We start from the raw sequence: 22,685 nt of genomic DNA, 5'->3' as shown, positions 1-22,685 counted from the left end.
AAAAGAAAGACAGTAAGTCACCCCTTTTATGAAGTTCAAGTTAATAATGGTTCCAAGCTGTTATTGGATCTGCTTTACAGGATTGTTTATATCCAATGCAACCTACATGTCTAAAACCATAGGCTGTACATCTATAGAAGAGTAACTCCTTTTGAAGATGTTGTACAATGCTTACAATTTTTATAATTATTTTGGATATCATTCAGTGCAGTGCAACAATATTATAATATGACACTTTTACTCAAAAAAATCCTCTGGTGACTGACTGGTGGTGGTGCCATGAATACAGTGTTGACCTGGGATGCTGAGGTACCAGGTTCAAAACCCTGAGGTTGCCAGCTTGAGTGAGGGCTTATCTGGCTTGAACTCAGCACTGCTGGCTTGAGCTCAAAGATTGCTAGCTTGAAGCCCAAGGTTACTGGCTTGAGCCCAGTGTGACTAGCTTGAGCAAGGGGTCACTGGCTTAGTTTAGGCCCCCAGCCCTGTGTCAAGACACATATGAGAAGCAATCAATGAACAACTAAAGTGACATAACTACAGGTTGATGCTTCTCATCTCTCTCCTTTGCTATCTGTCTGTCTCTCTCCTTTTCTCTTTCTCTCTCTTTCACAAAAAAAAAGAAAAAGGAAAAGGAAAACCTCTGGCAACCTACTGGTCCATCCAGGGGTTGGAGGAAGCGGTCCATTTTCAGGATGCAGAAAGAAGTGAGGAAATGTTAATGCCTTTCAGTTACTCTCACTTTTTGTTTTATTGGGGACTTTATTGTAGTGGATAATGTGGCTTATTATTTTTATGCACACTCAAATATATCTCTATCAAAATGTTAAGCAAAATTCAAGATTGATATTATCTTATTAAGTATATATTGCAAAGACATTTAATTAAAATTAGAGCTATCTATAACCCTCATATTTATTATGAGTTAATTTATTTCTACTTCTTATCAAGATAATTCAGCAAATATTTATCAGGTGCTCATAACTTTCAAATATATTATAAAAAGAAATAAGAATAAGTACATTGATACCCATTATGAGCCAGGTAATAAATATGGCGTTGAATCCTCATAACTTTTTAAGGATCAAGGGAAGCTAAGTGTGGAAGACGTTAACAGCTGATTCCTGTATATACAGTAGTTTTGATTTCACTGGAGTTTACAAGAAAAAATATTTTCTGACTTTTTTAAATAACTTGCACATAAATCTCAATCATATTTAAACAAAACTTTTACTGTGTTGAAACATAGCCTCAACAAATTCACTTATTTAGTCATCATTACATATAAATGCAGAGTTGGTATTGAAGAATATATGAAAATTATTTTAATTTTATAACTAAAACTTTAATTCTCAGAAATAAAGGAAAAAGTCAATTGGACAGTAATCAATGATGCACTAAGAAGTTTTTAATATACACTCAAATTTGTTTATATATTTTATTTCATTTACTTTTCACCAAACCCCTGAGAATTCAGTTTTATTATATCAACTTCATAAGATCAAACTGAAGCATAGAAAAGTGAATAATTAGTTCAACCTAATAAATTAGTGGTCTGAGAGCTATGTTCGGGCTCTAGAAGTCCTAAATATTAAACTTAGTATTGTGTTTCTTTACACATATATTTTTTAAAGAAAAATATAGAAAACCATTTAATACATGTAAGAAAGTCAACCAATATTTTTACTTTCTCAAAACCAATCTTAATTGTATTTTTGAAAGTAACAGTTATAATTTCCTAAAATAATAATAATGTTGATGGTGCCTAACCATGTCCTTAGCATGCTTTTTAGTAATATAGTACCTAATAGCAAAGCTAGACTGCCTTTTTAACACAGTATCCTTTAATAGTGAGAATGGGCCCTGGCTGGCTGACTAAGTGGTAGAGCATTGACCCGGTGTGTGGATGTCCCGGGTTTGATTCTAGTCAGGGCACAAAGGAAAAGCAACAATCTGCTTCTCCACCCCTCTTGTCCCCCCTTTTTTCCTTCTTCTCCTCTTGTAGCCATGGCTCAATCAGTTTGAGTGCTTTGGCTTGGGCACTGAGGATGGCTCCATGGAACCTCCACCTCAGGTGCTGAAACTATCTTGGTTGAGATCATGGCCCCTAAAGGACAGAGTGTCGGCTCCAGATGGGGTTGCCAGGTTGATCCTGTCATGCACTTGCGAGAGTCTGTCTCTATATCTCCCCTCCTCTTACTTGGAAAAGAAGAAAAATAAAATATAAAGTTAAATAAATAAATCAATAAAATAAAATTTTAAGAGAATGAATTAGAGTTTAGAGTAATGATATAATAGGGCAGGAGGGGAGCATTCTCAAAAAATCAAATTTTAGAAAGGATGAGCATCTTTCTATGATAAATATTCTTCATGTTGGATGAGTGAAGGAATTTACTCCTTATGGACATTTATCGAGTGCTTCCTATGTGCAGGATACTGTAATAGGTTCAGAGAGATTAATTAAACATGGAATTCACGTAGTACTAAAAGGGTTTTAAGAGACAAGGACAAAGCAATGGTATGCACTATGACAGACATCAGGACAGATAAAGGTACCTATCCAAGTAAGCATGGTCAAAGAATGCTTTTATTTTTTTTATTTTTTTATTTTTTTGTATTTTTCTGAAGCTGGAAACGGGGAGAGACAGTCAGACAGACTCCCGCATGCGCCCGACGGGGATCCACCCCACACGCCCACCAGGGGCGACGCTCTGCCCACCAGGGGGCGATGCTCTGCCCCTCCAGGGGGTCGCTTTGCCGCGACCAGAGCCACTCTAGCACCTGGGGCAGAGGCCAAGGAGTCATCCCCAGCGCCTGGGCCATCTTTGCTCCAATGGAGCCTTGGCTGCGGGAGGGGAAGAGAGAGACAGAGAGGAAGGAGGGGGAGGGGGTGGAGAAGCAAATGGGCGCTTCTCCTATGTGCCCTGGCCGGGAATCGAACCTGGGTCCCCCGCACACCAGGCCGACGCTCTACCGCTGAGCCAACCGGCCAGGGCCAAAGAATGCTTTTAATAGATAATAGTAATGTGAAGCACAAGTGGGGGAACATGTACCATAGTTTCAGAAGCAAGAGACCATGGCCTTATGAGGAATGTAAACCACTTTCTCTGGCTGCAGCACAGTTGTTCCTGGAAAAGAAGCTATATAGAAACTGAAGGACAACAGAGCCCATTCCATAGAGCAATGCATAAACCCTAAAGAGCATGGGCTTCCTTCTGAACACAATGGTGTGTCATTAAAGGATTTTAAGTGAAAGAGTCACATGATCTGGTTTATATTATAGAAATTTCACTTTGAGTCTACAGCCAACTTAGTTTTGAATTCTAAAAGCTCTCAGAAGATTTCAGAGCAATTGTGTTTTTCTCACAGTGTGACATTCCTATATATATTTTTTCCCTATGATGTTTAGTCTTGAAACATCTTAGAAATAAATAGGTGCATGATCTTTCAGAATTAGTCTTTGAGCGCTGTTCAGAGGAAGTGTGTGGGTGTGTAATGAGGCCAGGTTGCCTGCAAAGATGTCTCTATTCTGAAGTAAAGTAGCCGCGTGGGCAGGACACAGACATCAGACAGATGTCCTAGGGCTCTAGTGCACACAGGGGCTGAGGAGTAGTCAAGATTCCATCCTCTGTAAAGAACATGAACAATTTATAATAAACCTTTGTGAAGAAAAATCTCTCAGTACTAACTGATGCCATTTGCCATCTGTATTCCTAAAATTAACTGGAGAAGAATAAAAGAGACAAGAGAAAAAGAGTAAAGGATATTAAGAATCATTTTTCCTAAACTGTGTTATTTTTTAATGTTATATAATCCAATAAAGATATCAAATTCTAAAACAGTGTTTTAAATTTGTTATATTGTCTACCTTACAATGTAACAACCCAAAATTTGAATGGAGGAAGTAAAAGTATATTTAAGTGACCTGTAATTATGACAAAATAGACTACTTTCTTAATATGTGACATAGTTAGCCTTTAGTATTTACCTGACTCCAAAAAGAATACAATAATACACTTTACTGCATAAAGCAAAGATACCATTGGCATTTTAGTGTGTTTATCCACCTTAAGCTGATACAGTATTCTCTGTGGAAAAAAAGTTAAAGTATCTTAGTACCCATTCTTTGCTTTGACTTGTGTTAAAGGTACCCAACATGATTATAGACAGATACCCTCCTACATTCCCAGGAGTTATTGCTACCATAACTTAAAAAAAAGGTGTTACTTACCCCCTTATTTGAAGATAAAAAAACCCTGAGATTTCAAGACATTAAATAATTTCCCCTAGGTAATAGCCAAATAAATTGGGAAACATCGTTCATACATTGGTCTGTCTGCCTGAAAAGTTACGTGCTATTATCCAGCTCAGCACATACAAATGTTTCAGGAATTTTTCTCCCTGGCTTAACTAAATCCTGGGTGCTTTCTTTTTCTCTTTCTACTTCAAGAAATGTAGAGCACTTTGCCTCCTTCCTATACTTATTCTAACAGATGTGCTGTGTCTTTTCTGAGTCACTTATAATTTGTTTTCTTATTTGGCCTACAGCAAGGGCTAGTTCCTTGAAGAAAAAATAGTAGTAAATACTTGTCCTACCATAACTCTACTTCTGTTCACATCATCTTATCTCTTGGTATGACATACTAATGATTTTTCACATTCATGTACTTGAAAGAGGGTATTAAAGCCCAGATACAGAAAATCTTCAAACAACACAAAACTAACTCCCAATCTAATTTTCCTTCTGCCAAGTGAAGTCCTCCTGTGGACAATAATTTCATACATTAACCAACATGATAACCTTTGGAAGAAAATATATCCTATTGTGTTGAAGATTGAGAATTCTTAATTAGAAAATGATCAGCTTCATCAGGTAGTATTTATGGCTTTAACCAGGAGAAAGAAATTCTGGTAAGATAAAAGGGCCATTTAAATCAATCCAGAAGGACACTACTAGAATGGATTATAAAGCAAATAAAGTAAAACAAACAAGCAAAAAAAACTAAGAAATTACTTGTAAAAATTAGCAATAAAAACTTTGTAGATAGATGCTTTATTAATCATAATATTTAGAAGAAACAGGTATTTTGATCAAATGCTATTGAAAACAAAGTAAGTAACTGTTATTTACTGGTGTACTTTCTATCTGCTATAAGTAATATTCCACAGAACATACTATCAGAAACACTAATTTAATGGACGAGAACACTGAACGAGATATTGTGTCATGATAATATTGGAACTAACTGGCTGTGTAAATTTGAACCATCACCAACCATCCATAATAAGGGAGTTGAGTTAAAAAAGTTATTCTTAAATTGTGGCTCTAGATCATAGTCAACATCATCATCATTTGAGAAATTAAAATGTAACCCACCCAGATGCACTAAGTCAAAAAAATTTTAAAAAGGATCCAGCAATCTATGTCTGAACAAGACTTCTCTATGTATATCTTATGCACAATAAAACTTGAGAACCACTGAATTAGATTATCCTTAAAGTGTTCCTAACATCAATGTTTTCTAGTTATATAACCTGTTTTCCAAAACTGCTTAACTCATAGTCAACTAGATTCAGGTACTCTTCTAGTACCTATGTAACTCACACAGAATATAACCAGGACAATGAGTTATGAGAAAGGATCAGGAGCTAGGAATTAAGAAATTTTATATTAGAGAAAGCTATTAAGGCTTCACACTTTAGACTTCTACTGATTAGGAAGAATAAAAATAAGAGACATTGTCTCACAAAAAAGTCAAAGGTTAAAAAATTTAGAACAATAAAAATAACACAATATCAAAGCAAGGGGGTCAATCACACACTGAAGCTATGGAGACATTAGAGCTGAGGAAAATGCAAACAATCCATTTTTCCAATTGTTGCATTTTATTGATAAAATGCACAGATAAGAAAAATAAATTGCCTCATGAGTCAGTTTATGAGAGGACAAAAACATGCAATATATTTATGTAGTAGGTGACTTAAAAGTCCTTGTTGAACTATCTCCAACAGATTTGTTGAGTGGAGGTGTAGTTTCTTCATGTGCATGATTCTGTGCACTTCAAGCAATGTGACTATAGTTTTAAACATTTATGCAGGAATCCATTTACTATGTCACTGACTAAGACATTTTTGGAACTCCTAGGACTAACCTTCAACTTGAAATTATCTGGAAATGAGTCATGTTATTTGTATTCTATCTGATCTTTATTTATCATTATAACATGAATCAGAAAGTCAGCCTCAATACTGGGCTGAATCTTCCATAATCATAGCTATAGGTGACAGCGGTCTGGCCTCTGGTCTGAAAACAATACAAAATGGAACAAACAACAGCAAAAAAAACAAAACAAAACATAGTTTTCCAACACCTAAAAAAGCATTTATGTATATAGATTCATTTAATTTCTCATAAAAATGTTATTGAAAGAAATGACACAGTTAGCATATCATTTTGGTATAGTGGTAAAATATTATTAAACATAAATCTTTTTTATGGTCAATCATTGACGTGAACAGTATGCTTAGATGCTATATAATGTTATGATTCCAAAGAGTCTTGCTAATAATGTCAATTAAAAAAAATAATTTGACATACATTTTGTACTTTCTATACATCTGGTCAGGCACTATAGCTTTAAAATCTAAAGATTTAAGAATAAGATAATATTTGTGTCTAAAAAAATCATACTCTAAGATATTAGGAGAACATAATTTAATTTATTGTAATAAAATTATAAGTTTTTTTAAACTGAATCATATACAGAATTCATCAGTTTATTTTAGTGACCAAATCTATCTATAGTCACTTAAGTCAGAATTTTCTAGCTAACCTAAATTATAAACAGATGTAGCAATAACAGGCTATTGAAACAAATCGTAGGATATAGGGTAAATTAGTTTTTGAATATTTTTGCTATTTCAGGTAGATAATTACTTATATTAACATACTACTTCATTTTATTATTTATCTACCTTAAATTTATTTCTTGGGGTGAAACTGGTTAATAGAATTACATAGGTTTCAAGCACACCATTCCACAATACATCATCTGTACACTGCACTGCGTGTTTACCACCCCAACTCAAGTCTCCTATCACTGTTCATCTCCCTTTTACCCTCGTCTACTTTTCCCACCCCCTTTCATTTCTGTAATCACCACACTGTTGTTTGTGTCTAATGAGCTTTTTTCTTTTCTTTTCTTTTTTAGAACAAACTCATGATATAAATATTACCTAAGTTATGGGTAAGAAAATGGTTATCAGGAAACTTTGGTGACTTTTTTTTTAATAATTTTATTTTTTTAATGGGGCAACATCAATAAATCAGGATACATATATTCAAAGATAACATGTCCAGGTTATCTTGTCATTCAATTATGTTGCATACCCATCACCCAAAGTCACATTGTCCTCTGTCACCTTCTATCTAGTTTTCTTTGTGCCCCTCCCCCTTCCCCTTTCCCTCTCCCTCTCCCCCCTCCCCCCGTAACCACCACACTCTTATCAATGTCTCTTAATCTCACTTTTATGTCCCACCTACGTATGGAATAATGCAGTTCCCGTTTTTTTTTCTGATTTACTTATTTCACTTCGTATAATGTTATCAAGATCCCACCATTTTGCTGTAAATGATCCGATGTCATCATTTCTTATGGCTGAGTAGTATTCCATAGTGTATATGTGCCACATCTTCTTTATCCAGTCATCTATTGATGGGCTTTTTGGTTGTTTCCATGTCCTGGCCACTGTGAACAATGCTGCAATGAACATGGGGCTGCATGTGTCTTTACGTATCAATGTTTCTGAGTTTTTGGGGTATATACCCAGTAGAGGGATTGCTGGGTCATAAGGTAGTTCTATTTTCAGTTTTTTGAGGAACCACCATACTTTCTTCCATAATGGTTATACTACTTTATATTCCCACCAACAGTGTATGAGGGTTTCTTTTTCTCCACAGCCTCTCCAACATTTGCTATTACCTGTCTTGTTAATAATAGCTAATCTAACAGGTGTGAGGTGGTATCTCATTGCAGTTTTGATTTGCATTTTTCTAATAACTAAAGAAGATGAGCATCTTTTCATATATCTGTTGGCCATTTGTATTTCTTCCTTGGAGAAGTGTCTGTCCATGTCCTCTTCCCATTTTTTTATTGGATTGTTTGTTTGTTTGTTGTTGAGTTTCATGAGTTCTTTGTATATTTTGGATATTAGGCCCTTATCTGAGCTGTTGTTTAAAAATATCATTTCGCATTTAGTTGGCTGTCTGTTTATTTTGTTGTCAGTTTCTCTTGCTGAGCAAAAACTTCTTAGTCTGATGTAGTTCCATTCATTAATTTTTGCCTTCATTTCTCTTGCCTTTGGAGTCAAATTCATAAAATGCTCTTTAAAACCCAGGTCCATGAGTTTAGTACCTATGTCTTCTTCTATGTACTTAATTGTTTCAGGTCTTATGTTTAGATCTTTGATCCATTTTGAGTTAATTTTAGTACAGGGGGACAAACTGTAGTCCAGTTTCATTCTTCTGCATGTGGCTTTCCAGTTTTCCCAGCACCATTCACACATCAAGTTAAGGAGGGATCCAAGATTCACAGCCACATTCAATTATGAGTAAAAGTTTTTCTACTCAATTACAACATTTTTTTTAGGTAAAAAGGCAAGATAGAAATAAAGGAATGGCCAAGAAGAAAGAAAGAGACAGACAGAGAAGAGAGAGAGAAAATATAGAAATGAAATATTTCATATGTAAGGGCAAGCAAGTTATTTAGTCAGTTTGATAACTCAATATGTTTGTGTTAAAGTAGATATGACTAAATTTCTGAGAAATAGGAATTTTTGACCAATCTGGAAAAGTAAAATCTGTAATTTATTTTAGCCTCTTCTTTTACCTTTTCAGGCTCAAGTCATCTAGATCTAAAATATATTACAATTTATATTTTATGTTACTTTTTTTATTAAATGAGAGGCAGGGAGGCAGAGAGACAGACTCCCACATGCACCCCGACCAGGATCTGCCCAGCTAGCTCCGTACCAGGGAGATGCCTGCCAGAAGGACAGGCATCTATTGCTCAGCAAACAAGCTATTTTTGCACCTGAGGTAAGACCATGGAGCCATCCTCAGTGCTCAGGGCCAACTTTGCTCTAACCATTCAAGCTATGGCTGCAGGATGGGGTAGAGAGAGAGAAAGAGTGGAGAGGGATTGGTGGAGAAGCAAATGATCGCATCTCCTGTGTGCACTGACTGGGAATTGAACCTGGGACTTCCACATGCCAGGCCAATACTCTACTACTGAGCCAATTGGCCAGGGCCTTGATTTTAATTTTAATAATATTTGTTTAAAAATAAATCATGCCACAGAGAGCAGAATATCAATGGAAGTAGTGTGCACCACTATGCACAGAACCAATTTTTGGAATTTGAATAAAGATGAAATGTTTTAAGTATAATTTACTATTGAGAAAAGAGAGTACAATTTATCACTTTCACCGACAGGCTCTGAGTAACCATAATGATGAATTTTATAACATCTCCTTGGAGGAGTCTTATACTTTGTTAGTTCAAAATATTTCTTTCTGTAATGTCCCTTTCCCTGTAGAGAATCCCTAGGAGCATGCACAGAGAATCACTTTATCCATAGACAGAAAGAATAATAACATTTTCTTCTTTCCACTAGGAAGAAATCCAATTATTTTTCATTGCAGAAAGAGGATACACTTTTGGAAGATTGGCATCTTTGCCATCCCTGCTATTAACATTGCCACAGTCCATCATTGCTCTGAGATACCTTTGAGCAGCAGGGCCCTCTCTTGCTGAAAAATGTACTAAAAGTTCTTAGTGTAAGATAGAATTTCTCCACATTTTAACTCACCTACCTCTTGCAATATCACATCTTTACTCTCCTCCATATTTTCCCTGGATTCATTCTCTACCTTGTTCAAAATAATAAATAAAAATAAAAAGCTAATTGTACTCATATCTCTATAAGGGTTATGTTACTTGCCCAAGCTCCTTCGCTCAGGAACCAGGCGGTATTCTTCTCTACAGCCTTGGCATTCTGCACAGAAGTAGAAAACACATGTCTGTATCTCATGCTTCACAGACTATATGAACCACACCAGGGAATAAGGAAAAACAAACTCTGGAAACTGTTAAGTTTTTTCAAATATTAAGCAAGAAATGGAAGAAAATTATACCTGACACTTAGAAAGTGCACACCATGTGTCAAACACTGTTTTAAGTGCTTTATATTCATTATATATATATATTCATTATATATATATTCATTATATATATATATATGACAACATATTTAATCTTCACTCCAACTTCATGAGAAAGGCACAATTATCTCATTTATACAGCAGAAAACTGACACATACAGAGGTTAAGTAACTACTAATGGTCACCCAGTTGGTACATAAAAATGAGAAGTAAAAGGTGGTTGAATTCAAACACCATACCCTACTACCTCTCATAGACTCTAGCTCTAGAGAAAGGTCTGTATGTTCAGAAGTGTGCATTCACTTAACTGCACTTGCTGTACTAGGAGCTTTAGTTCAGTAACTAGGAAAAGTTTCTAGAGATAGATTAAAGGGCAATGAAATATCTAAATCTGGTCCTAGGTTATTACAAATTAATACTGAAGCTTAGGTCTCCTGGTTAGAATTTTCATGCCCTTCTTTGAACTTCCCAGGATCTCAATTTCCTCATCTCTAAAAAGGAACTAATCATAGACCCAATTTCATGAGATTAGTTTGAAGATGAAATAGACAACACTTACAAAATGTTAAGCACAGAACACTGGCTCTCCCCTATGGTAATGTCTGTCAGCACTGCCACTGTGGCTGGAATACACATGGCAACCATGGAGACACAGAAAGGGAGAGACACATTGAGTTGGTAAGAAATGGGAGGTGAAGGAATACACTCTATTTATACAGGTGGCTGTTTTAAATATATAAGTAGTAGCTTGAATATCAAGTTTGTGTAGGCCCTGGCCAGTTGGCTCAGCGTTAGAGCATCAGCTGGTGTGTGGAAATCCCAGGTTCAATTCCCAGTCAGGGCACACAGGAGAAGTGACCATCTGCTTCTCCACCTTTTCACTTCATCCTTCCTCTTTCTCTCTTCTCTTTACACAGCCATAGCTCGAATGGTTTGAGCAAGTTGGCCTCAGGTGCTGAGGATGGCTCCATGGCCTCACCTCAGGCATTAAAATAGTCAGTTGTCGAGCAAAAAGCAGCAGCCTCAGATGGGCAGAGCATGGCTTGCCAGGTGAATCCCAGTTAGGGCACATGTAGGAGTATGCCTTTCAGCCCTCACTTAAAAAAAATAATGTGTGAGACAGTCATATGAGTTACTTGTAGACTCTCCACATTTCCTCTCTATGAGGCTGTCTTTTAGATAGCATATCAGCTCAATATGTCACATCACAGGTCTCAGAATGTGTGATCATGTTACGCTGACCATCCATAATATATCAGAATTTTGACCCTGTTTTCATTTCCCTCTACTCTTGTGGAGAGACACTTCAGATATTGGGCTCTTCAATCTCAATCTCAAATTCATCCTCTAAATTTCTGCTTCACACTTTCACTTATTTTGTGCAATGGTTTTTGTCAACAAAAATTTAGCCAAGCAAGAGATTTAAATTGTGCAGAACCTAGCGACAGGAAAATGAAAGGGAAGGAAAAGACATTTTTCTCACATGCTCACGCTCTGTTCCTATGAAATAAGCCTTATGTTGAAATCATACAGAGTATTTTGTACTTTTCTATTTTCCTTCATTAAAAAAAAGGCTTTTCATTGTGCTTCTCTTAGAAGGTAAGGGAAAAGAAATGTCTGAGGCCACCAAAGTCAGGGCACTAGTGCATTTCAACATTCCTAAAAAGTGTACTTCAAATTCACCATACAATTTCCACAGCTTAGGAAAAAAAATTTAAACTGATAAATTTATTACTCCATTGTTTTGACTCATCAAATAAATAAATACTGATATTGAGTAACAGATTTAGAGAAAAGGTTTGTTTTCAACCAGATCATACAGTATTCAATTTCTAAGTTTATGTAGTACTGTAGTAACTCAAACTCCCTTGATACTTTCTTACCACATATTCTGGGACTTCCCTCCTGAAGGCAAACTGAAAATACAACTAAGCAAATAAAATATTCATCGACCGGAAAAGAGCTCTTCACTTGTCCCTAGGGAACAGCCGCAGGGAGAAATACAGTAAAATTACATTTTTTAGAAACAACCCAATATATCAATACTGACAATTAAATTCCCTTGTATGTTATCTTTATCGTTCCAGAACCCTGTAATTCATAACTAGTGTTTCTAGGTTGCTTTTTTTTTCTGAAGTGAGAAGTTGCTTTTTTTTCTGAAGTGAGAAGTGGGGAAGTAGATAGACTCCCTCATGTGCCTGACTGGGATCCACCAGGCATGCCCACCAGGGGGCGACACTCTGCCCATCTGGGGCATTGCTCCATTGCAACCAGAGCCATTCTAGTGCCTGAGGCAGAGGCCATGGAGCCATCCTCAGCACTAGGCCCATTTTTGCTCCAATGGAGCCTTGGCCGAGGGAGGGGAAGAGAGAGAGAGAGAGAAAACAGAGCAGGAAGGGTAGAGAAGCAGATGGGTGCTTCTCCTGTGTACCCTGGCCAGGAACTGAACCCAGGACATCCACACACCGGGCCGACACTCTACCGTTGAACCAACCAACCAGGGCACGTTCTTTTAAGTAAATATAAATACCAGTTACCTCTCACTAAGATGATTTTTACTTAAAAGAAAAACTGACAAAATGGTACTTTTTACTATTGTCAGTAACTGGAATTTTTATTCTTTAATGAATAATTATGATTTTACCTTTCAAGGCTTTTCTTTTTCCTGAACAATTCTAATTATGTCTCAAAATGTCTTCTAAAACACACTCTTAATGCAACATTTCAAAAGCAATTAACAGTGAAGTTTCTAATGTACTATAGTAGTGATATAATATACCCAAATCTGCATAAAATTACACTGTATCCATCAAAATTAGTATTCATATTGACTTTCTATAGCTATTTGTTTTATGGTCTTGACTGCATGTTAAGTCCAAGGCTGGAAGGACTTAGGTTGGATAGCATAAGTCTAATTTTTAGTCCTCATGCAATTTTGGCATAAAAAAATATCTAAACAGATTAAAATGTACATATACATATATATATACCTATATATGTATATACATATATGTACATATATATTTATATATATATGCCATCAAGGCTAAAACCTAGATTGAGCTGAGACCCCTAAAAATTCTAACTAATATAAGAAGATAATTTAAGTATGTTTACAATAAAAACAAAAATATAAAAGAGAAAGGCTAACTGCTTTGGGCCAGTGATATAAGTTTTAATAAAATTGAGAAAAACCAAATTACCTCACACATTTTTGCTTCCAAGGGAAACAAATGTAAGCATTCTTTTATACTGAAAATAGCAACATACATGTAAGCCAGCCAGGATTTAAAACAATAAAAAGTAGGAACACAGTTAAGAACACATACTTGAGCAAAGGTGCTTGTTAGGTATGACAGTAAAACTGCTCTTGGTAATTATTCAAAAATCCCAGAGAATAGGAGACTCTTCTGAAGATGGACAATAAGGAAAAGTAAATTTGTAAGTTTATCACCCATCCAACAAAATTCTGTAATGGGTCATGATGAAGAGAGTCTGTAAAGATTTCAAGAAAGAAGTAGTAATTATTAGAAGCCTATATGGGTTTATAAGAAATTATGCCAACATTTTTTAAGTTAAATTACTTATTAAATAGTTATTTTAAAAGTAATCTCAGTAAAGATTTAACTTAGTCTCAGTTGAGATAGATCCTTACCAATAGAATGAAAGCATATAAAAGTACAATCGAGGATTCATAGCTAGATCTGTAATTCAAACAGGGATGACAATTAACGCGAGTTATTGCTTCAGGGTCAATTAGAAGCAGACTTCTGGCAAGCTGCTCGTCTCAATCCTGTTTAAAGTCATAGATGCAAATGGAGAAGACATAAAAGCCTCACTTGTTAAACTCATTGATGACACAGGGCCGGGTGGCTAAACTGATTGCGTCAAATTACAAATACAAGGTTTTTAAATGTCTCGGCAGATAGGGTCTAATAAGATAAAATTAGCTATATGAAGAAAAAGAATCAAGTGCACCCTGGCCAGATTGCTGTTCTTAGATATGCAAAGGTTGCGAGTTCCATCCCTGGTCAATGAATTGAGCTCTCTCTCTCTGTGTGTGTGTCTCTTTCTCTGTCTCTGCCTCTGTCCCTCTCCTTCTGCATCTACAAAACAATAAATAAATGTTTAAAAAAAAGAATTGAAAAGAATCAAGTGCTTATTATGGACAAGTCACAATGGAACACACAAAGATCTATCTTGGTGTTTGCCAATCTTCTGAGTATGACTATAGAAAATATTTGTTAGAAATACCAACTTTTATTACCATCCCAGAAAACCTAAATGAGAATAATCCTAAATAAGAATAATCTCCATGGAAGTTAATAAAAAATTTATTTAAAAAAGCATTTTAGATAATTTTTATTATTGTGAAGGGTTTTTTTTTTTTTTTCTTCATTTTTCTGAAGCTGGAAACAGGGAGAGACAGACAGACTCCCGCATGCGCCCGACCGGGATCCACCCGGCACGCCCACCAGGGGCGACGCTCTGCCCACCAAGGGGCGATGCTCTGCCCCTCCGGGGGGTCGCTATGTTGCGACCAGAGCCACTCTAGCGCCTGGGGCAGAGGCCACAGAGCCATCCCCAGCGCCCGGGCCATCTTTGCTCCAATGGAGCCTTGGCTGCGGGAGGGGAAGAGAGAGACAGAGAGGAAAGCGCGGAGGGGTGGAGAAGCAAATGGGCGCTTCTCCTGTGTGCCCTGGCCAGGAATCGAACCCGGGTCCTCCGCACGCTAGGCCGACGCTCTACCGCTGAGCCAACCGGCCAGGGCTTACTGTGAAGGTTTTGGTAACACTGATCTACATGAAATAGTCCTTATCCTCAAGAAGTTTGCAGAGAAGACATTCACAAAATATTTGTAAAAGTCGTATATATAGTAAATGACTATATGAATCAGAAAGTTATTCTTATTCACCTCTAAATTATAAGGCAGAAAATATAAAAAGGATTTTAAATAATGAAAAGTTATTTTTTTCAGTGATGTTAACAAAGGAAAAATTGTAAATGTTACTTTAATCTTTGTCATTTTCTTACCCCCATATCCTTGTGAAAGGGGAATGGGAGTGGTTGATATGTCTCTTTAGGAAGGACAGTGTGTTCTTCCCCCAACATTTTTTTTTTGCCAAAAGCTGTGGTGGAAGGATATACTCATTTAAATGAAAACATATAAAAGTAAGGGGAGTCTGAAGTTCTGAGACACATTAGTCACAGTTAACTACAAATTTGAAATCTGTAGTGAGCATAAGAAAACCTGGGCAAGGCAGCCAAGGTGGTCAGGAAATTAGAATGACACATGAAATTCTCGTCCTTACACAGAAGACGACACTCCTCTGGAGTTCTACAGTGGGTACACACACTCATCGGTGTGCACATAAACTGGTACGGCAGTTCCTGAGTCTTCTTAGCTGATTAACTTTATTTCTTAGGTCCTGTGCTAAAGACTTGGTCCTCCTTTACCCCAGGTTCGAAACCCCAAGATAACCAGTTTGAGAGTGGGCTTATCTGGTTCGAGCAAGGCTCACCAGATTGAGCCCAAGGTCACTGGCTCGAGCAAGGGGTCACTCAGTCTGCACATATGAGAAAGCAATCAATGAACAACTAAGGAGCTGCAACGAAGAATTGATGCTTCTCATCTCTCTCCCTTCCTGTCTGTTTGTCCTTAACTGTCCCTCTCTCTATCTCTCTCCGTCTCTGTCACACAAACAAACAAACAAACAAACAAAAAATCAAACAAACAAAAAAACTTAGTCCTCCTTTATATATTCTGCCGGAAATCATCACAGAAATATTCAGTTTACCTTTCAGCAGGCATGCTTGAATCGCCAAGAAAACATTTAATACAAAATGCCCACACATCAACATTGTTATTTGGCCTAAGCACATAAACATTTTAGAACCAACCACTTATATGCAAAATCCCTAGAATGTGAAGCAGCATGGGGCATATCACTTACCTTTCTGTATTGGGAATACTGTTTTGTCATTGTTGTTACATTTAAGGAGGATACTAAAAAAGGATTCAAAAGGAGTCAAAACAATTAGTCATTAGGGACAACTAATAAATCAAAAGCTTTTATTCTAAATTAAAGAAAACCATGATTGCATGTTATAGTCACTGCTGCTGGGTATTTGAAATGTTAATATGAAAGATATAGCCAGACAATCTTTGTTGCCACAGTACACAAAATAGTTGAGGTAATCTAAGTGACACATTTTATTTAGAATGATTAAGCACTATCCTATTACTTGAGTATTAATAAGATAATTTATAATTACTTATAGAATGCTTTATTTTGAATTCATAAATTGAGAGAAGAGTGGAATAATTAAATTATTTGTTCTAATTAAATAATAACGATGATAATAATTATTATTAAAGAAAATACACAAATATATTCATAAAACATTACCATTGGAAACCAGCCTAAAAAACAGGAGAGTTTATATTGTCACAACTGCTCATTTGCAGCCTCAGTTTCCAAGAGTAGTCACATAATGTTTCTTCAAAACGAATAAACTGAGCAATAGGTCTCTCTGAGAAGTGAGCTGCTGCCTGCCCCTGAAGGCAGCAGCGCTGTGATGTTCTCAGTCTCTGAAGCAGATGAGGAAGGTCCAAAAATACCCTTCTCCTTAAACAAATTGCTCGCCCTTCCTCCTTTCCTTCCTCCCTCCCTCCCTCCCTCCCTCCCTCCCTCCCTCCCTCCCTCTTCCTTCCTTCCTTCCTTCCTTCCTTCCTTCCTTCCTTCCTTCCTTCCTTCCTTCCTTCCTTCCTTCCTCCCTCCCTCCCTCCTTCCCTCTCTCCCTCCCTCTTCCTTTCTTTCTTTCTTTCTTTCTTTCTTTCTTTCTTTCTTTCTTTCTCTCTCTCTCTCTCTCTCTTTCTCTCTCTCTCTCTCTCTCTTTCTTTCTTTCTTTCTTTCTTTCTTTCTTTCTTTCTTTCTTTCTTTCTTTCTTTCTTTCTTTCTTTCTTTCTTTCTTTCTTTCTTTCTTGTAACCTAGTGTGATTTATGCAGAAATCTGTAAAATATTCCAGTTCATCAAAAATCTACTTTACATACATTCAAAGGACATGCAAAAAATAATTAACCAAATGCATCACAATTTAGAGAGTGAATGTTGACTGTGAATTTTCAATCCTCAAATGGAAAACTAGGAGGTGAAATAAATATATTGGACTGATAGGGGAAAAAAGAAAACAAAACAAGAGGGTGAGTAGAAAGGAGTAAAACAGAGAGAGAAGGTAAGGTGCTCTCTGCAGTGCTTCATATTCTAAATTCATGTGAAATAAAGGACACTTTTCCCCTTATTTTTTGGAGAAGATAATAGCGTTGCTTACTAGCCATCAACTTGAAACATATTATATGATTACAGACCTGTATGCCTCTAGTAGCCCATTTCATTGGGTTCTAGCTTAGAGAATTAGAGGGGAGGAACATTTGCTTGTGAAAATTCAAATAAATTCCAATAAAATTGCATTTCTTATTATGACACACACGACGAAAGTCTCAAACAAAAATTCATAGATTAATAATACTTTTTAATAATTTTCTGTAACATCTAACATTTAGGGGAAATCTTTTTAAAGGCTTGAATATTCAAGATTATTACCTGTCATATTAAAACTATTTAATACGTTTTTAATATTTCCTCACAATGACATGGGAGCTGGCCTTTGATGAATAGGACATTTTTATTATACCTGATTCTACTTCAAGGACAATAAATGAAATAAGATATATGAACTCCTTTTCACCATTTAGGTCTCAAATAAGTGGAACATTACATGATAACTTCTCGAGATTAAATTGGGAATTATTCATTTCTGTTTGTATTCATACTTCAAGCTATATATCATTTACCTAGAAGAAAACCTTTCAAAACAAGGTCTTTCTATTTTTTAAAAAGGCTGCGCACAGAGAGCCATTAATTTATACTAGTTGTGCGACCAAATAAGTGAGTGCAGTTGAAGAATAACAGGTAGCAGGAGGGCTTTCTAGAAGGACACTGAATTCAGGATCTACAAAAAAAATCTATACTCCTGAGCCTAATCAGGATGTTCTCTAAATAGTACCATTATTGAATAGTGAATTTAAAAAACCAAATTACTTGCCATTTGACTTTTCAAATTTGTTTTCATTTTATCAAAGTTAAATGAAATGAAGATAAATCTTGGATTAATTGGATCTCTCCCATATGCTTCTAATTCTTCAAAATTGGAAATAACTACCTGGAATATCTATGTCCTTTATTATAAAATACTTTCACACTTGCTATATATCTGACCTCAGCCACAACCCTTCCAAACAGTTGTTTCCAGCCAAGAGATATGCCCTCTATAATGCCAGTGCTGATCTGAAGTAGAGAGAGAGCTGTACTGAACAGAGATAAGGAAATAAGGACTGGGCTGTTGTAGCTCTGGTAATTGAATAGCTAGATCAGAGTCTTAAAAAGACACAGGAAATGACACCTAATGACTCTACTTTGATACAGAGGAAAAGCATATATTTATATAATATATATTTTATTCTTTTAATATATTTATAGATATAAATATTTTCTCAAGCACAAACATGTAGATATATCAAACTATTTTTATATATAAATTATTCAATAAGCAGTATAAATACCCTGAGGAAATGCTATTTTAATGCTTTCTTTAGGAAATAATTTTCCTTTATTGAGGTACTTGGATACTTTAATATGAACAACATTTGTATAAAATATATACTATTAAATGCATGAAAAATAACAAAGTTATTTTTTAAATATATGCAAACAAGTAAAAATTTGAGGTGAAAGAGATGTCATAGGTTAGAAAAAAATGAGTCATAAAGAGAAGAAATTTCTACTTGCAACTGAACAGCTGATTTGAAAAGCAAAAAACACCATTACAGGAAGCTTTCACAAAACAAACTCCCTTCTGTGATGTAACAGAAAATTAGCAATGTCCCCTCCTTCGGCTTGGAAAGCTCAGCTAAAAATATCTAAGCTACTCATCATCACCACAAGGTGGCTCACTCTCTATATCTATGCCTGAGTAGAGATGCCACAGTGGCCCAGAGGTTGGAGGCCAGGAGATTCTCACCATAGAGTACAGAAAGTAGAAAAACTATCCGTTTAAAGCAACCCTAAAGTCTTGAACAGTGAAACACCTGAGTTTCTCCCCCATCAGTTCTCATCAGAATTGTCTTTACAGAGTCAGGATAATTAGAAAAGTTGGTCTTTCTAGACTCTAGACATTTAGAATGCCAGATGGAACCTGTTTAATAACCATTCTGCATCCACATCCAAACAGTCTCACATACTTGCATTCATAATGTGAGAAAAAAATAGTCAAAAGGGAAACAAGAGGAAGAGAAAGAAAGCACCACCTAAAATTAAAACAATAATAAAAACAAATCACATAGTCTACTTTTGATTGAATTCGGGCATAGAGTAGAATAAAGTTGAGGTGTAGGGAAATAAAAATAAGCCAGCAAAGATGGAAAATTTTACATGTATAGGATGTCCAATTTTCTAGGTTTGCAAGATGGCTCTTAGCAATCAGTTCCTCCACCAAACTCCATTTCAGCAAAGAGAATATAATAGGGCAGTAGCCATAGAAGCTTCTAACACCATCCAAAGTATTGCTATAAAAAGCTTTACCATCTGGACCCTAATTCTCCTCAAAATTGAAACTATAGAGAACTTTCTTCTCTTCATTCTAACTTACAGCTATCACTCAGTGGGGCCCTGAAGGATGCATACAATATACCATTGTTAGAGTTAATGTATAATCCAATGCAATTTGGGGAAAATCAACTTGTGAGTGTAACTACATGGTTTTCTCAGTATTCAGCCCTGTCTGTATTTTATGAATGCTTATACATTTTTCCTGTACTTTATTTTTCTTTCTCTTCCTTTTGCCTTGGTCAGAATAGGTCTGTAAAGTCATCATGTGTGTGTAGAAATGTCTGTAGACTGAACCATTAACCTTACCCCATTGATGGCTGAGAACTGAAATGTGTCTGATCTAACAGTACTGAACATTAACCCATTAACCTGCTTCTTTGATTCAATCCATAATATTCATTTCTTGTCTTTATTAAAAAAAAAATTCCCCAAGGCACCAATTCACTGAGCTACCGAGAAAAGGCTATCAGATATTGAGGAGAAAAAAAAAAGCGTTTCAAAATTAAGAAGGCTGGTGACTAAAAGCCAGCCTAGTGACAGAGGAGTAATCACTTCTGGCTCCAAATAAAATGAAACTGATTCCCTCTCAGCAAAAACAGCTCTGAATGGCAGTCCATTGATGTAAGCCACTGGCTAACTCTTTACCTGCCTCACAAATCTACAGTGGAGAGAGAGTGAGGACGACCAAGAATGAGACAGATAGTTCCACCATGAAAGTAGCTAACCTTTCACCTCCACAGAAGGCCTATTTATCATCACACCTTTGTATCTCATGTTGCTTACAGAATGGTCATCACTGGCAAAACAGAAACAAAAATAGCGTTTTCTTTCTCTTTCCAAGATTCCATTCCAAGCACATACCACCCACCCAACATGCAAAGTAAAAACAAAAAAGAAGTATGTACCCTCTTTTTCCCTCAATGCTTGTGATATCCTGATCATACCTGGAGCAATAACTATATCTTGGGTTGAGTCATGAGCTGTCACAACTCCATGAAGAAAGTAATATGAATGGGTTTTATTCCAAGTTTGAAAATGAATCAAAGTGTGAAGGAACAAAAAAAATTAAAGTGTGTTTTTTTTGGGTGCATTTGTTACTGCATAGCGGATTATAGAGTCTGTTTTGCCAAATTACTTTAATAGTAGCAATTGTAAAAAAACAAAACAAAACAGCTACTTGTGAGCGGAAAGCAAAGACAGAAAATGTATGTTAAATGTTTTTCATGGGCTGCAAGTCTCTCAAGAGCACTGCAGGACTGGCTGCACTAAACATTGATGACGAGTCAAGAAGGCACTTTTCTTTCTTTCCTCTAACTTCCAAGGAGGCAGCAAACAGGCTCACATGCATGGTCTTTTTGCTCAAGGGATACCTCCTTAGAGTTATCATAGATAGGAGAAGGCACCTGAATAACTGAGCTTGAAAATTCCTGATCCCAGATGATGCCTTGACTTTTAAGCAAAAATCTAGATTTGCCTAAATTTGTGTGCCATGCCCCCACATCAGAACTGAGGTCAAGGTCATCCACATCAAGACAGACAAGCCATCAAGACACGCTGTGACTGAGAGGCACTTCCCAGAAAGGTAATGAAAAGGGACACTGAGTTCTACAAGCGCAGCACACACACAAACTGCTGCCTGTAAAAACCGTCACAAAAACCTGCATCCTCTGAGTAATTCGCTGCTCACTGCAAATACCTTTAAAACTTCATTTCTGAATGCAATGATCACTCACAAGTACCATGAGTCTGGCTTGGATGTAGGATGCAAGTCTTCTAAGAACATTTTCTCTGTGATCATTTTAACTCAATTGGCTAACTTTCAGTTATTATTCTCTCATAAAATTTCTTGTGAGGTGATGTGTATAATTAATTAAAATAAACATTAAAGAACAGGGACATCAAATGTCAAAAAGTTGCTGAAATTTTTCTCTATTAACTTTTCTGCCCTTAGACTTTGAGCTAAGAACAGATTTAGTCAAGGCAGGTTAGGGGCAATAACATAAGTAGATGAGATTCACTGAGGCAAGGAGGTTCAAAGCAACAAGCCTTAGTTCTCTGTGAAATTTAAAGAAGATAAATCTCTACTAGCTAAGAATGCACTCAGCGGAATCCTAGAAACTAGCTCACTTTAGCAGAAGGTGTGCCCTCCAGTTCATTCCTTAATAATTCAAAATAATCAGCTTACCCACCTGACCACAACAGACAGACTTACTCAGAAACATTCTCTCTTCAAATCCACGTTATTCAGATATTTGTAAGAGCTCAGAAAAATGAAAACACATTTACTTTATGGCTTTCTCTGACAAATACAGCAATTTGCATGAATATTAAACTTCTGTGATTCAGCAACTTTCACTCCTCTCTGTATCACGAAGTATAAGATGCCCAGGAAGAGTTTGAATCGCTTGGCTTTTCTTTGAAGACTAAGGTATGTTTCTCACAGCCTGAGAAGAGAATATTAAAAGGTCTTTAAATTACACATGCCGAGTTGCCTAACAATTGTCAGTTAATTCAAAAGGATAGAAACCCGCAAATACTAAATGTGGAAGTCGCTGGCGATGAATCACTAACGAAGGAGGTTGAATTTCCTATGCAGAATATTAGTGAGGGAGGGAGAGAGAAGTAGAGTTATCATTTGATCAAAACTTTCATCATAGAAACAATTGCGAAATTACCAAACCCTTGCCGTTCTGTTTCCTAGAGTGAGACTTCGCCAGCTGAAGTCATTGCCGTGATTGCGGTTTCCCAGACCTAAAACAAGAAACTGCAAGCGCCTACCCGAAAGTGGACTGTGAGG

This window comes from Saccopteryx bilineata, chromosome 1 (assembly GCF_036850765.1).
Source record: "Saccopteryx bilineata isolate mSacBil1 chromosome 1, mSacBil1_pri_phased_curated, whole genome shotgun sequence".
Taxonomy (NCBI): Eukaryota; Metazoa; Chordata; class Mammalia; order Chiroptera; family Emballonuridae; genus Saccopteryx; species Saccopteryx bilineata.
This window is presented reverse-complemented; position numbering follows the sequence as displayed.